Below are 16,197 nucleotides of genomic sequence, written 5' to 3'. Positions count from 1 at the left end.
TGATTGTGCCATTAGTTCTTTCCACCAATCCTGAGGATTGGGGATGGTAAGCAGAGTGGAAATGTTGCATCATTGGCCAAATATTACAAATAGATTTAATTATTTGTCCAGTAATATGAGTTCCCTTGTCACTATGTAACTCAGCAGGAATTCCCCAAACAGGAAATATTCTCTCTAATAGTAATTTATCTACTATTACAGCCATTGCTCTTCTGCAAAGAAGGCCTCAACCCAGTGCGAGAACACACAGTTATTACAAGATATATTTATTCTTGAGATGGTGGCATTTGGACAAAGTCCAATTGCCATACCTCAAAGGGTCCCTTAGTAAAGGGAAAGTGACCTTGTGATCTATATAGTAGTTTCCCTAGATTATTTTTTGGGCATATAACATAACGAGTATAGCTTTATGATCCACTGTGGGAGAAGGCCTTTAAAAGCATTGCTTTTCCCACAAAAATATCTTTTCAGGTGCCTAATGGGTTAATTGGTATATATACCGGAGCAGTGGCAATTGTGCTACAATAGGTACTATGGGTTTCTTACTGGGTGCAAACCACATCTGTGAGGGGGTATCAAAAATTCCCCCTTTTGACTGCTATATCTGTTTCTCTTCTTCCATGGTGATTTCTTTTAAGCCTGTGGAAAGAAGTCTTTTACTGGGTTAGCAGAGTTAATAGGAATTAGCAGGCATTCTAGAGGCTGGACAACATATCCAGCCTGGTAATGTCTTGCTTATAATTTAAGTAAGACCCATCGGTATACCAAATTAAATAGAATGCAGTCGTGGTCCTTCCTCTTGTGATGTTGGAAGCAAGAGAGCAGGGTTAAAATAGTGAGTAATATTTACCTATGCAGTATAACCTAAGAAGTTTTATCATTTACTTGACAATGCTTCCCATGCAATTTAGCATACCAAACAAGCCTAATTAGTTTAGTATCTCCCTCTTTGGAGGAAATAAATTTCTTTGGGTATTGCCAGGGCCCTTTGAAAATTCTCAAAGAAAAAAGTTATAAGAAAGACTTTATTTAGGATATGAATTTTGGGGAGCTTGTCAAAAATATCGAAGGGTTTTAAACACTTGGTCAGACAAGATCAAGTTGTTGCTGGCTTGTCGCAGTGAAAACAATGCTTTAGTTAACAAACAGCATTTAAATAGTCAAAAAGACCTTAATAGAGAGACCTCAGTCTTTTGAACATAGGAAATTACCTTAACAAAACAGATCTCTGTCCTTTAGATAAACTTACTCAAAGGTAAAGAAAAACCTTTTTACATAATAACCTCTATCAAGAGCAGATTAAGAGTACAATAAAACTATCCTTTAAAAGAAAGAAGACCAAATTTGAATTTTGTACCAGCTTACTTTTGATATTAAAACTCCTTCCCTTAATTAAATTTATTTTAATCTTAGCCAACTTGACCATGTAAAAACTCCTCAAGGTTTTTCTTCAACAAACCTTCTGTAACTTTCTGTTTATGTTCAGAATTTGTCCCAGGCCCTCCTTTTTTCCCTTCTGACACTGTGGGACAAATTTATCTTTCTTAACCAACCAAACAAAATATTTCCATTTTTCGTATCTTCTTTATGAAAACATACATCTTACTCTCCTTGAATACAAACATATTTTTCTTAATTTTTTAGTAGCTTGATCACATACTAGAAATTTTTAACCCTTAGAACATTAATTTCTAAGTAAAAACTAGGTAAGCAATTACAAACTTTCTTTTACGTTGGCATTCTGTGGTTTGGGAAATTTATAAACACTTCATAATTTCTGGAAACATGTTACTTTATAGTACAATCTTTTAATAGAACACAAGACATGTTTATCAATAGACTCAAAACACCTTTTAGTTTTCTGGTAATAAGCCAAAAGTAGATAAAGCTAGATTTAGCAATCAATGTCTAGTCTCTCATTTGGAAATGATCTAGATACTCAATGAATTTTTATCACTTAATTTAGCAAAACTCTAAAGTTTTAAGTCACCAAAAGAATTTGGAAGCTATATACATCGTAAGACATAATTATTGTTAAAAGTTCACTTAATGCTCATCTTTTTCACATCTATTTAGTTACTTGATCCCAATAATTATTTAGATTGCCTACAAGACTTTATAAGACATTATACAAAATAAGCCATCATTTAAATTATTATTTTTGTTAACCAGTTTTGTAATTGTCAGGGGAAGAGGGAGAATCTCCCTCTGTCCTTTTCCTTAAGGTTCTTATGGCTGGCCAAATAATTAACAAGACAAGTTAGCAGGAGAAAATAATACCAAGTTTAATAACATGTATACATGGGAGAAACTCAGAAATGAGCAACTCGTTCCTCTGTCTAAGCTGCTTGCTTAAGCATTGCAGCTAAAGGCGAGGAGCGTGCTGGGGGTGGGCAGTGGCCTGGGACTTCAGAGGGCAGGAGGACAATTCTTTTCAGGGTCATCTATAGATAATGTGGTCAGGGAGAGACAGAGTTTTTGATAAAAGAGGCTTGGTGACTTTGTTATTGTAACCTCTATCCTACATTATCTCTATAGCCATCATGATAGAAGATCTGTTCCAGGAAGGAGCCACCATGTCAAATTCTTTAGGCAGTTAGTGGGGGAGGTCAAATGTCCTTCAGAGAAAACAATCAAGGTAAAGAGATATATTTCAGGGTGGCCAAGTCTTGATCTCCCACATAATACAAATAACATCAGTTTATCTAACGAATAAAGGCTGTATGTCTGTGTTATATCCAATGCTGAAAACTAACAAGCTTAAATAAGCTTTTATTTACCAAAGATTATTTCATATTACGTTAACTGGAAAAACCTTTGGATTTAGAAATAACTTTTGTAAGCACTTATTTCAAGTTAACTGAATAGAGCTCTTAATTTTGACCATACCCTCCAGACATAAAATACCACACACATATAACATACATGTAGACACACACATAAAGAACAGACAGGTGCAACAAAGATTTTATAGCTGCTGTTTTAGAAAATTTAGCAATTTCCGCCTGCAAAAAGCTTCTTTCCCATTTTGTTTTTCAGTCTTAGGCCCCCTGTTGTCTTAGCACTTGTGCAAGTCTTGTGGGTTCAGAGGTCAGGCCTCCCAGCCGGGAACTGGTTGAACAAGCTTGATTTCCCACTTTTCTTTTAGTTTTCATTTGCTATAATGTCTGAACAATTTCTAGGGGTGGTGTAGTGAGTCAGAAGTGTACTGCTTGTGAGTGGTACTCCCTAAAGAAAGGTCGTAATCACTCTGTTACGTGCCTTGGTTTCTCCCGCCTGCAGTCTAGGTACCACCGTGGGGGTTTGGAGCATGGGTGACCAACCATCTCGTGCATGTCCCCCAGATGAACCTGTGATTAATTAACGTGAATGATAGTGGAACTCCCTCACGTTGTGAGGCTCACCTCTGACACTCCAGCTGAGATTCTGAGTCGCCTGAGAATGCCCGAAAGGCCGGGAGGAGCAATGTCTCTTTTTTTCAGAGCTGAACAGATTCAGTCTCTCATTTCTCTATCAAGCAGTTTTATTCAGACCTTACAAACACAATTCTTTCGAATTTTAAGCCAAATTAAAATGGTCAGCCTGCCCCATTCACTCCAAAAGTGCCCCCTAGGCTCCCATGGCCTTGGAAATTCCTCCTAGGTTTCTCTTTCCTAGGAATTCCCCCCTAGGTACCTCTGACCTATGGTATGTACTGGCACCCCCTTAAGACACCTAGTCTTAAGCCTTGAGAACAGCTCAAATAAACTCTGGACCATTGACTTAAAATTAGGAGGATTTCAGGAGAACTCATCAGGGTCACCTGAGAAATTCAGTCATCTGGGAGGCACAATGGGCCCCTATTGGTACCCAATGCCAGTTCAGTGTAGATTCCAGGTGGTCTCTGGTGTGTTCCTCTGAAATACTGCCATGACTACACCAAGAAATGTCTACATAAATAATCCATAATCAATCTATAAATCAAAATTTGAGTGAGTTTATTATGAGCCAATTTTTGAGGACAATGGCCCAGGCCCCTTCCTTAGGGAAGGAAGGGCACCAAAGAAGTGGGGTTTACAGAGTGATTATATACCATCAAAGAGCATGTATCACATAGGATTGTAATGTCCCTTTTACAATAGCGACAAGATCGCCCTGTCAGATTGTCCTGCCGGAATAGCTGTTGATGGATACAGTGGGGAGCAGGTCTTCTGTCTCGATGGGCTTGGCTGGTGTCAGGTCTGTTGTCTCAAACTGGGTCACAGGATGACTGCAACAACCAAATCCTAGCCTAGGGAGAAATACTCATCCTTAAGGAAATGCCAATAGGGGGGAAGTTGCATCCTTATCTTAAGGGCATTTACTCTTCTCTTTGGGACATAGGAAAGCAGATACACAATGCAGGCGACAGGCCCTTTTGGAAAAACAAACTCTGGCCAAATTAGTTTTACCGCATATGGCTTCCTCATGTGCTCCAATATATTCTATTGCTTGCCAATTGTTTATCAGTTCCTTGGTACTCATTGCGTGTCTGTTATGTATACAGAATGTGTAATATCCTGGGGAAAACAGGGGTTATAGGATATGGTGCCTGTTGGCAAGGAGCTTATAACTCTACTTGGAAAATAACTACATTTCTGAAATGCTAAACAGAAATACAGCAGAGAAGGAGACATGCCTCGATGGTCAAGGAAATGCCACAGCAAAGTTATTAATTGAATGCAAAACTTACCGACAATCAGCACAAATGCCAAGAAAGCTCTGGAGATTCAAGTTTGCTCAACTAGTTTCTCACAATAAAGCAAAGATCCAGCACTTGTTCTGGAGAAATCTTGATGTGGGCATATGGTGATGACTTCAAATTCCTCTGAAGAGGATTTTTTAAACACAGGAAATGATGTGTGATTATTCTAACTAAACATAGATTTTTGTGTGTGTGTGAGGAAGATCAGTCCTGAGCTAACATCCATGCGAATCCTCCTCTTTTTGCTGAGGAAGACCGGCTCTAAGCTAACATCTGTTGCCAATCCTCCTTTTTTTTCCCCAAAGCCCCAGTAGATAGTTGTATGTCATAGGTGCACATCCTTCTAGTTTCTTTATGTGGGATGCGGCCTCAGCATGGCCACAGAAGCGGTGCCTTGGTGCGCACCTGGGATCCAAACCCAGGCCACCAGTAGCGGAGCAAGCGCACTTAACTGCTAAGCCACGGGGCCAGCCATAAACGTAGATTTAAAAAAATCAAAACAATTGGTACTCCTGGTGTGCTACTTCTGAATAACAGCTGTCATTTTCGTAGCTCTTTCTGCAGAGTGTTTGCTCCTGCCTCATGCCAGCCTTATGTACAGGGTCAGGGCGGGCATCATTCCTGATTTCCTGATGAGAACGCTGAGGCCTTGTAAAGTTAGGAGATCTGTCTGGGCTCCAGTACTGATGATATCCTATGAGTTTTGTCTACTCAGTATTTTTCTTTACATTCTGTAATTGCCATTATGTTTTGATATAACCGATAACTTGCTACCTTGGTTTTTCAAATGAAACCCACAAAGTTTGTCAGTACATTTGGTACCTTAAGCAAATGAGGAAAATGAGATTACCAGCTACAGCTGCTGCTCATATTGACAAGCCATCTCCTTTACTTTTCTACCTGACAAGTGTGTTCATTCAATAGACATTAAGTGGCTGTTATGCAGTCATCATGACATTGTCAAGAGTGAGGTTATTGACAGGACAAGTGTGCACACTTCTCGTGCTGAAGAGGCTTTTGGTGCATTTGAGAGAAGATGAGATACACTCAGGAAAGTGTTAAGCAGCCACCCTTCCAGACAGCACAACGTTATTGTGAAAACAAAGGGTGCAGATGTGCCGTGTCTGTGTGCTGATTCCGAAGTGGTCCACGTGAGCTGAGGCTTCAACCAGACTTTAGTGATTGATGAGACTCTGTGAATGGAGGACCAGGGAAAGCCTTCTAGTGGAGTGGAGCTTGACTCAGGAAACAGGGAGAGACGAATTTGGGGGGTGGACGAGAGACATGTAGAAAAATTTAAGTGATAGTCTGGTTGAAGAGATGGCATCTAGAGACACTAAAAAACCATGAAAGATATTGTGTATTCCTTATTTTCTGCTACTGGAGCCACACAGTGAAGGAGAGGTTTTGAGACTACATCACAACACTGTAATGTGTGAGAGTCCTGGGGTGTGGCTGAAAGCCTGGAGGACCAACTGAACTTTCCATATATATATAGTTTATATGGGGTTATATAGAGTTCTTATAACATACATTGTATTGGGGTGAACATGGAATCCTAAGTGAAACCATTTATCCCTTTGGCTATTGGTGCTGCCTGTTTTATATGGAGCCAGTGAAGTCCAAGACTCAGTGGCATTGTATTAGGATGATGAAGCTCTCTAGGCAAGAGTCCCTTCATCAGGGGATGTGCAGCTTGCTACCCGGATAAAGGCCTGGCTACACCTTCTGTGAAAGGTTCACATGATACAGATATGAAGGAGGAAGGATCTTGTGCCTAATGGTTGGCAACAGGCATGGAGACATTTTCCTAAACCAGCAGCTGGTGCAGCACTGTCAGGACATCACTCCTGACATCCTCTCTTGCCTGAGTCTTACCTTCTTCTTCTAAGTATAAAGATATTCTCTGATGTTTTGGCCAATCCACATATATGGAATCCCTGCAGTTTCACCAATGAGAGCTCATTTCTAAATTCATGTTAATTAAATGGACCACTCATTTCACCAATGAAAAGCTATTTCTGATATTCAGTAAGCTAAGTAGCAAAGCCTCTGGTGTTTATCAAGATATGACTAGCTTACAGACATGAATAGCCGAAATGCATAGACAGGTCTGAAATGTGACACTTTCTGATATGAGAGTAGCTGACCCCTGGAATCTGAATTCTCAATTAGGATCAATGACTGTCCCTGAAGGTAAAGCTTGAACTAACTGATCTATCCATTGTATATTACTGTCAATGCTGAAGAACATTTTACAAATTTCTTAAGTTAATTTGTTAAAAAATGTACAGAAAGAACAATTCCTGTCCATCAGTTAATTCAGTTTACTTTATAGTCTCAACACGATGACTACAGTATGTTTTTTGCTTTTAATTTCGTCTTTACCGCTGCCACACTGTTATTCTCTTCACTTTACTTTATAATTATCAAAGATTTAGGGAAATATACATATAAGTAAGGAAAATACCATGAGGAAAACCCAGGACATGCATATATTGAACACACACATCCTAAACATGTTGTTGTTCTGAAATCCTAATGAGTAGTTTTGCAAGGTGTTTATAGGCCTCAAAGTGGCCTCCTTTGTGAGATTTCCACTTCACTTCCTGGAGCCAAGTGTAGTTATGAGCCTTCTCATTCTGTTCAGATTCTATTTGTCTGTAGCTGGGAAAAGTTTTCTTTGCCAGCAGATCCCTGTCCAATTCTTTTATTCTTGGCTGGTTTATTTACTTTTTCACTATATTTCGCCCAAACAGTTCCCAACTTGGACCCAAGATAAGTCAGTTTCCTGGACCTTTTGTTGTTGAAGGCAGGGAAGCTATTATCATCCTCTGGTGCCTAGTACAGCCTGTCCTTGGACTTTGCCACCAGTATTCAAACAGATGTTAAAGGGACATCATATTCAAATGTATTAAAGATGTTAAAGTTGCTTAAAAGATGCTGAAAGTTCAGGGAGTCCTCCGGTTGAGTGTCTGGATTTTCTGATCTTATAATCTCTGCCCATATACCATCTGTACCTCTAAAGAAAGAGACTTATCTTCTCAAAGAAACAGCTCTTAGTTTCATTGAATGTTTCTATTCTTTTTCTAGTCTCTCTTTCATCTATTTCTGCTCTGATTTTTGTTATTTCTGTCCTTCTACTGACTTTGGGCTTTGTTTGTTCTTCTTTTTCTAGTTCTTTTAGGTACAGTGTTAAATTGTTTATTTGGGATTTTTCTCGTTCCTTGAGGTAGGCTTGTATTGCTATAAATTTCACTCTTAGTACTACTTTTGTTGCATCCCATAAGTTTTCATATGTTGTTTTTCATTTTCGTTGTCTCTAGGTATATTTTGATTTCTCCTTTGATTTATTCATTGATCCAATAGTTGTTCAGTAGTATATTGTTTAGTGTCCAAATATTTGTGACTTTTCCAACTTTTTTCTTGTAGTTGATTTCTAGTTTCATACCATTGTCATCAGAAAAATGCTTGATATGATTACAATCTTCTTACACTTATTGAGGCTTGCTTTGTTTCCCAACATACGTCTATCTTTGAGAAAGTTCCATGTGAACTTGAGAAGAATGGGTATTCTGCTGTTTTGGAATGAAATCTTCTATATATGTCTATTAAGTCCATCTGTACTGATGTTTCATTCAAGGCCACTGTTTCCTTGTTGACTTTCTGTCTGGAAGATCAATCTATTGATGTGAGTGGGGTGTTGAAGTCCCCTACAATTATTGTGTTGCTGTCAATTTCTTCCTTTAAGTCCCTTAATAGTTGCTTTATATACTTTGTTGTTCCTGTGTTAGGTGCATATATATTAATGTGTTATGTCTTCTTGGTGGAATATCCCTTTTATCATTATATAATGTCTGTCTTTGTCTCTTAGGCAAGGGAAGCAAAAGAAAAAATAAGCAAGTGGGACTACATCAGACTAAAATGTTTCTGCACAACAAAGGAACCTGTCAACAAAATGAAAACACAACCTACCAACTGGGACAAAATATTTGCAAATCATATATCTGACAAGGGGTTAATTTCCAAAATATATAAAGAACTCATAAAACTCCACAACAAAGAAATGAACGACCTGATCAAAAAATGGGCAAAGGATATGAAAAAAACTTATTTTCCAAAAAAGTTATACAGATGGCCAACAGGCACATGAAAGATGTTTAACATTACTAATTATTAGGGAAATGCAAATCAAAACTACAATGAGATATCACCTCACACCCATCAGAATGGCTATTATTAAAAAAGCAAGAAATAATAAGTGTTGGAGAGGATGTGGAGAAAAGGGAGCCCTCATACATTACTGGGGGGAATGCAAACTGGCGCAGCCACTATGGAAAAAAGGATGGAGATTTCTCAAAAAATTGAAAATAAAAATACCATAAGAGTCAGCTATTCTACTTCTGGCTATTTATCCAAAGAATACGAAGTCAGTAATTGAAGAAAATGTATGCACCCTTATGTCCATCACAGCGTTATTCACAATAGCCTCCACTTGAAAGTAACTCAAGTACTTATCAATGGATGAATGAATAAAGATGTGATATATATACATATATACCATGGAATACTACTCAGCCATAAAGAAGGCAACATCATGCCATTTGTGACAGTATGGATGAACATTGAGGGTATTATATGAAGTGAAACAAGTCAGATAGAGAAAGAAAAATACTATATGAGTTCACTCATATGTGGAAAATAAACAAACACATAGATAAGGAGTACAGATTGTGGTTACCAGAGGGAAAGAGGGAAAGGGGTAACAGGGCACATATGTATGGTGACAGATGAAAGCAAGACTATTGGTGGTGAACATGATGCAGTCTCTACAGATCTGAAATATAGTAATGTACATCTGAAATTTACATAGTTATAAGCCATATGACTTCAATAAAATTAAAAAGAAATTTATTTTTAAATATAGCAAGACCCACTTTACACCTGGGCTGCAGGCAGCCCACACACTCACTGAATTATACAGAAGGACAGTTTCCCAAGTGACTCCTGTCTGTTTTGCCACCATCGGAAACTCCTGATGAAGAACACAGGCCCAAGGATGCTGAAGCAGGTCGGACCCCTGGAGCAGGGAATGTTCTGAGAGTGTGTGACACAAAGTATCTGTGCAGTGCATACTGGGTAGTGAGTTTGTGCTTCTCTTCAAGCTATGCCTTTGATCATAATCTGCAGATAACTCAAGGAAAATCACTGGTAGTCTTGTTAAATGGAAAATTCTTATGTCTCAACTTCAAAGCTGCTGAGTTAGAATTCCGGGGAAAGGGACACTGGACTTGTCCAGTTATTATCGTGTAGACTGAAGTCTGAGAAGCACTGCTGCTGGCGTCCAGCTGTAGGCACTGCCCGAGGTCAAAGCTCCACATCTTGTGAGGCCTGAGACAGCTCCCAGGGGAGATTTCTGTCTGTAGTCTGCAGAGGGGCGGCCACTTTACCTCTTCCCACTGACTCGCTTCCCTAACTGGTTTTCTTGTGCCTTTCTTAGTCCTTTTCTTTACCTTCAGAGATAACTGGGAGAGGCAAGATAGAGATATAAATTTTACTAAATCTAACTTTTAAGTAATCTTTAAAAAATTGTACAGCGTTCAGATGTAATATTTATTTTTCTTTTGGGTTGTTTTTTGTCTTTGTGCCTTTTGTTGTCTTAAAGTATTTTGTGTTATTGGCTGGGAAGATAACATGAGATTAACGTCAGCTTTATATGGAGCCCCAAACCAGGAAGTGACTTTATATTTGTCATACAGAATTAAGAACCACATTTGTGTAATGATGTTTAAAGGAATTTGGTTGTTTTATTCCTTGTTTTTTCTTCTTTTTGGCATAATAAAGTCCCAGTTTCTTCTTGGTGGACTGATCAGGAATATTGATGTCTGATCTATAAGTGAAGAGTAAATAGAAGGGAATTTTTACTATTCAGAAATCTCTCCCTCACCAACTTTTCCTAAATGGTAGCATGGGTGTTAGAGTTAAGAATTTTGAATTTTCCCTCATTGGATTAAGGAGAGAAAGATAGTCATTAGAAACTTAACTTGGACTTGTAGTAAAAGAACATAACATAAGAGCACTGAGCTTGGTCTCTGCCATTTATCAACTTTGTAACCTGGGTGAGTTTTCTAGCCACTGTACCCTGTCTCTTCATCTATAAAATGGTGAGAAGAACAACATCTACTACGTTGGGATATTTTGAGGGTTAAGTGAGTTAATGTATGTTCAAGCACAGAATTAACATTCAGAGTGCAGTCCTTGGCTCAGTAGAAGTGTTTGTTGCTGTTATTATAATTATCATTATTTCATGTCCTTGTCTTCCTCGTGAGTTCCCTGTAAAACCAACGATGATCCACAGTGTCAACAGTTTTATTCCAGGTCCCTGTTTAAAGGCCTGCAAAGGGAGCCTCGTGCTCATAACCTCCTGTTTTTATCCCAGTCTCTGGAGGGATGCATTTACCTCTTTCTTCTTTGCACTGAGGCACTGAATGGGGACCCACACCCAACACTGCATGTCCTCCTTTTAATATCTGATGCTTTTGAAACACTGCTTAGTGTTCGCTTGGTGGACTATACTCTCTGACATGAACAATTCATGAGAGATAAGATGTAGGAAACATTGTTCCATGTAGGGCTCTGAGTTTATCATAACACAGAGTAGACTTGATCAAGGGCCAAGTTAAGTGTTCCTTAATGCAAAGATCTTCAGAGATGAGTGTGTTCTAATGTGACACCACCTGAAAATAAAGCAAGCACATAAAAGGATATGTAGTTTTAAAAGGAAAAGCACACAACTAAAATAATTGATTCCATTAAATACACTATTCAACTTGTTTATGTATCAAATTACTGATAGGAAATAGCCAGGTGTAGAGATACAAGAATTGATCAATTTCATAGAGAATTCTTTTAACAGTTGTTCATATCTTGTGTTTTACATCGTTGATTAGTGTAATATTTTCATCTTTTCCTTTCCTAATGTCTTTATCTTTCTCAACTTTTCCAAGAGATATATTTATATTATCCTCTAAAATTTTAGGGCAATTTAAAAAAAGTTATGAAACATGTTAAGTTATTGATTTTGTATATTGGAGGAGCATTAGATTGAAAGTTAATTAGTGATAGAGTTTTAGTTTGGTAAAAGATGGTAGTTGGAATTGATACCAGGATGTTTGTAACCTAATTTTTTCTTCATTATTTGATTTAGTTTTCAAAATGCCAGAGCAAGTAATTTTTAATATAATAACTTGTCTCATTTTAAAATATGTGTTCTTGGAGAGAGTGATGGAAGTAAGTAGAAAATAACTTAATGTAGTGACTTGTTTTTCTCCAGTTGATCTGTTATAAACCCAACAGCCATATAGCATCCTTTTGTCCAAATGACCTGATGACACTTTCTTGATTTTTCGTGGTGTGACTCTAGCAATCTGGGATCACACCACCTTCTCCCTCCTAGTCATGTTTTCAGTTGTAAAAGTGACATTTTCAATAATAACGTGAAAAATTTGCACACAGTCTACTATTCACTAAAATATATATATCAATTGCAAACTTTTATAAAATAATTATTAAGTAATGAACTATTTGCAGTGCACTTAACAACTGATTGCTACACATTATTGTGTAGTGACATCATGGTTAAAACCATTATTTGCAACATGTGGCCCCTTTCAACTTTATTTTAAAGGAAAGAGTTCAATGGCTTTTTTCTTTTTGAAGAAGGAAGACTTGCGTTTCCATCTTAGAAAATTGAGAACTTGTTTTTTGCCTTTTCTTTGTCTTCAGCTCTTCTTTATATTGGTTACTAACTCACATGTCCAGTTACTTCAGATTCTTGGTGCTACTTCTGCCTTTTTCATGGATCTCACTTTAATTTTTCCATAATCCCTTCTGTGAAAGAGGTTTATATCCACCTTCATATATTGAGGAAGGAACAGACCCTACTTTATGTGAACTTGGAGACAGACGCCAAGGTGAAGACTTGGTGCCCTTCCCCACCAGTGAGCTACAGAAGGGCTGCAGATTCCTGTGAATTTTTTGCTCCTCTCCTGGCTCCCTACATAGTTGGCATTGTCTCCACGGAGGAGCCCAGCTTGTTACAATCGAATTTTTGAAGTCTATAGAAGACTGCTGAAGGATAAGACTGGCTAGAAAAGATATCAGCAAGCAGTGTGCTCCAAAAGTTGGTGGCAGAAACATGAATAAGAAGAAAACCTTTCCATTTATCTTGCTTTCTCTTTATCTTCTGTCTCTTCATTTTCCTTTACTTATATGGTATAAACCCTGTCCATCCCCCCATAATGGTTTTCTTTTCCCCCAAAGCCCCAGCACATAGTTGTATATCTTAGTTGTAGGTCAACCCATGGCACTTCTTTTTCCTGGAGTCCCATGGCATTTTATTCATATCTATTTCATTCAAATTATTTCTGTAGTGTAATTTATCTGTTTATACATATCTGTCTTCCTTACAGACTCCCAATATTTCAAGACCTTTGGGCACACAGTATATGCTTAAGTATTTGAGTGAATCAATGAAGATCTTTTGTTGAATAAGATCTAAATAAATAAAATACCTACTCAGCACATGAATGCAAGCATTTGAAAGAGTTTTGTGTTTGCTGAAGCAGGCTGTGGACCAGTTTAGGGGCTCACTGCCAAGGTTACACAATAGATTTAGACAAAATGAAAGAGATACTTTAGTTTTAAAATTCATGGAGAACAGGAGCAGGATCTCTAGGTGTGAATCAAGACTTGATCATTCTTGTTGCATGTTTGGAAAATCCAGTCCTTTACTTTTCTATGAAAATGTGACTGGCCAAGAGAGTGAACAGAGGACTGGCTTTTAGAAAGGCAATTTGGTCACCGGAAATCCTGGAGGAAAATGTATGGAAGGATAGCTGGTAGAAACGTGGCAGAAACTTTTTGTGTAGAAACCTTAAAAATTGGGTTTACATGCTGGCTGAAAGAATTGTAACCCAAATTTTCTGCAATATAGATTTGAGCAGCTTTTAAATATCTAGGTATACAAAAGGATTACAAGGGAAAACAGATCAAACTGAAAGGAATTTAGGATGGAACAATGAAATGAAGCTGAAGTAAGCCAGTGCACTGAAATGTGTTTCAGAAGGACCTGCAGTTTTTAAAGGTAGTCGGAAATGTATCCCTCAGGTTTAAAGTAGAAAGGGAAATGGGAACAATTCTCTATCATCTCACGTCCACGAGATTAAAAGCAACAGTCTCTCAGAGAAGCAAAACTTTTCTGGCCTCTAATGTCCCAAAAAACTGTTTTGGGTGGTGCCTAATGAAAGAGATTCTGTGTGATGTAATGCAAATAAAGTATCATCAACTCATTTCCAAGTTTAGTTCAAACACTTTAGGACACGTTCAATTGAGGTAGTGCACACATTCTATAAGGGGCCAAGGAAGAGGCTGACAGCATTCTCTCTCTCAGCTTCTCACTTGACCAAGGGAGAAAATGTCCTTGAACAGATTGACCACATCTCCTAAAGACAATGCTCCATTTTCAATTTTTCTTTTTGCAAACTCAACCTGCATTTCCCCTTACATATGCAATCTAAAGCCTGTGTGTAGACATTGTTTTTTGGCAATGAGGAGTAGTTATATAATCAAATAAGCAGAACATACTGTTAGCGTCTTTTAGCAAAATTACAGGTTTAACCCCACCTTCATTGGTGGAAGGACATGGTATACCAGAATTAAAATATCTACCATTTATTATGCAGCTAATCATAAGTCATGCTATTTAATGAAACAATGAATTGTTCTTCTATTAAGTTGATTAGATTTCAGTCAAAGTGACATAATTTGATATAAGTGCATTTTTACTTAAAATGTAAAACTCATTAGAGACTGTTTCACTCAGTTTTAGAGGCATATTTTGTATATTTTGGTGAGATTTTATTTATTTTCCTTTATAGCAGAGAGGTACATCCTACTCTTTTTCTTGTTGCTCTCTCTCTACAAGATAAAACTCATCCAAGTCTATTTTGTTTCATAAGGCATAGGTTTACTTTGTGATGATAAAGAGATCATTTCTGAAACATATTTGGAATTGTGGGGAGCCAATAATTTTAGATTATGCTCAGAATTTTGTGAAGTAACTTCAAAAAAGATGGAACATTTAAAGTTTTGTCAGGAAAGTTTTCTCCTACTTTTATTCACAGTAGTTTTTTGTTTTTAAAAACCAGTTTAGGGGCCGGCCCAGTGGCGCAAGCGGTTAAGTGAGCGCGCTCCGCTGCGGCGGCCCGGGGTTTGCTGGTTCGGATCCCGGGCGCGCACCGAAGTACTGCTTGGTAAGCCATGCTGTGGCGGCGTCCCGTATAAAGTGGAGGAAGATAGGCACCGATGTTAGCCCAGGGCCGTCTTCCTCAGCAAAAAAAAAAAAAAAAAAAAAAAAAGAGGAGGATTGGCGGATGTTAGCTCAGGGCTGATCTCCTCACAAAAAAAAAAAAAAAAAAACAGTTTAGTTTCTTAATTCTTCAGAAGGGTGAGTGAAGGAATTGGATGGTTTAAATGTACGCTTGATGGAGCTCTCTCTGTGTTACTCTTTCAAAACAACCATCTTAGTTGATGACTATTTAATGGGGACTCTGTCAGTCCCAGAGCTGAGAAAAGCAGTTCCCAAAGCTCCAGCAGGTCCTGGGAGAGGAGACCGCTGGTAACCAGTGTCGTTAGAGTTTGGATGATGTGTGGCCGTTCTCAGGATGTTAGAACTGAGTGGAGTTCTCAGATGCAGCCCAGTGACTCTAGACCTGAGCCCTGCTCAGAAGCCAGTTGACTTGTCTTTGCTCTGAGCATGGTGTCTTCCCTCTGCTCCTGCCCCTTTCTGCCATTTCTCATGCTTCTCCTGATTCTTTCTCTTTCCTACACCTTTTTTCTTCTTTTTTCTCTCTTTCTTACTTTTATTCTCTATTATATTTCTTCTCCTTATCATTTCTTTCTTCCTTCTCTTATTGCTCTCATTCATTTTCTTTTTATTTTGTAGTACAGTTAATCTGTACATCACTTTCATCTTAAAATCCTGACCATCTACAACTCCTATACTTCAGCTAACTATTTTGAAGTGAGTATTTTGATAAATTTCTCTTAGATGTTATAACATGCTGATTCAAGGAAATAAAAACTATCATGAAAGGGATGGGGACGGAGAATGAATTCAGTTCAGGTAGCCATGGAATTAGACAGAGGGAAACTGAGAGCTTAGGTGTGGGTGTTCAAAATATTTCCTGATACATCTTTGTAGTTCACTGTTGCGGTAAACTGCACACAGTCTTATTTTCTGTTGGAGCTCAGAAGTTTTCTCCTCTGGGCAGGTCCCCAGGTCTTGGCCTATAGAAAAGAAGCTAGGAAACACTGCACACATTTCTTTTTTACTTTTTTTTTTTGTGTGAGGAAGATCAGTCCTCAGCTAACATTCATGCTAATCCTCCTCTTTTTGTTGAGGAAGACCAGCT

Source organism: Diceros bicornis, chromosome 41 (assembly GCF_020826845.1).
Source record: "Diceros bicornis minor isolate mBicDic1 chromosome 41, mDicBic1.mat.cur, whole genome shotgun sequence".
NCBI lineage: Eukaryota > Metazoa > Chordata > Mammalia > Perissodactyla > Rhinocerotidae > Diceros > Diceros bicornis.
This window is presented reverse-complemented; position numbering follows the sequence as displayed.